Below are 1,605 nucleotides of genomic sequence, written 5' to 3'. Positions count from 1 at the left end.
TCTACCAAGAAGTATCCAAAAACACCACAATATCACTAGAAGGCTCAAGAATACTCAAAAGAGGGTTAGGGTTTCATGAGATATCTTTTATGGTAAGGAGGTTGATGAGGGGAAAGGTTTGGAGTCTAAATGATGTTTAAATAGGTTGCAAACCCTAAAAATCAGGGTTTGTCCTTGGACAACGTATTCCCTGCGTACTAGAATTATTCCCAACGTACGTGCCCTACCTCAAAAGTTCCACTTTTCACCTCTTGGGATCAATTTTGCAAGCTAACTAATATCAAAGGTCAAAATACGAAATACGTGGAATTTGAGTGTTACAAACAGATCACTATAGCATAGCAACATCTTATATACCAGGATATCTAATCCCTTTTTCTACACTCCTTGCACCCATAAATCCACTAACATCAGAACTAGATAAAATCTTAATCAATTGCCCATAAACCTCAAGTCTGAGCCAAAGTCAAACTGTGTCAAAACGTCAATGATCCATGAAAGTCAAATCCCAAGACTGGTTGCGTACGCCCGAAGTACGTGATTCAAGTCCAGTACGCCAAACATACTCCCAGTTACGCCCATCGTATGTCGGTTGATCCCAACATTCCATTAAGCACTGTATCCCTTATGAAATTTTGTCCAGAGCTTAGATCTAGACTCAAAACATCGACTTAATTCATAAAGTTTCTGCCTTTATGACTTTACAAGGCTAGAAAGGTCCAAAAGCCAAAACCTAACTTATTAATCCATTAAGACATCATAATTGTTGCATGGAAGGGATGGGAGGACCAAGATCTCATTTTTATAGTTCCTAATAGCTCCATAATGAATAAAGTTTCCAACTTTATTCATCAGAATGGTCCAAACAACCAAGATCTAGTCTTTTAAGGTTCAAAGGGACCGCAAGTGCATCCTTCTTACTTAATTCATTATGTCCAACTTTCCAACCTTTAGATCTGAATCAAAATGATCTTTAGATGGATAAAGTTTCCAAATTTATCCATAACAAGGTCACAAACGTTCAAGATGTAAAATGTATGCACTAAAATGACCAAACGCTCATAACATCAAAAATTAGCTAGATCTAACAAATGTATCATCAAGATTCAAGCTTTATACCTCTAGAAGAAAGATTAAGGTGATTAAGTATGGATCTAAAAGCTCCAAAGCAACCAACACTTCTCCCATGAGCTCCTTCTTCTCCAAGATGCACCAAAAACACTCCAAAGCACTCAAGAACACCTACTATTGCTCACAAGACTCAAACTAGGGTTAGGGTTTCAAGGAAGGGTGTTGGAGAGGTGGAGGCTCAGAATGGAATGGGTTTTGGGAAGTTAAGGAGCTTAAATAGGGCTCAAACCACAAAAATTGGGTTTAGGTTTTGATTGTGTATGCCCATCATACTCAAGGTACGCCCATCATACCGAGATGCCTAGTACACCCAACATAAATCTTGTACACCCAGCGTACTAAACTAAGCCAACACCTACACAACTTCAAACGGTCATAACTTCTTCGTTCCAACTCCATTTTCGACGATCTTTGTATCCACGAAAAGGTATTGATGAGCCCCCACAATATTATCTAAATATATTGGACTAAAAA

Source organism: Lactuca saligna, chromosome 4, assembly GCF_052625555.1.
Source record: "Lactuca saligna cultivar CGN05327 chromosome 4, ASM5262555v1, whole genome shotgun sequence".
Lineage (NCBI taxonomy): Eukaryota > Viridiplantae > Streptophyta > Magnoliopsida > Asterales > Asteraceae > Lactuca > Lactuca saligna.
The sequence above is the reverse complement of the archived record's forward strand: the minus strand, read 5'-3'. Positions refer to the sequence as shown.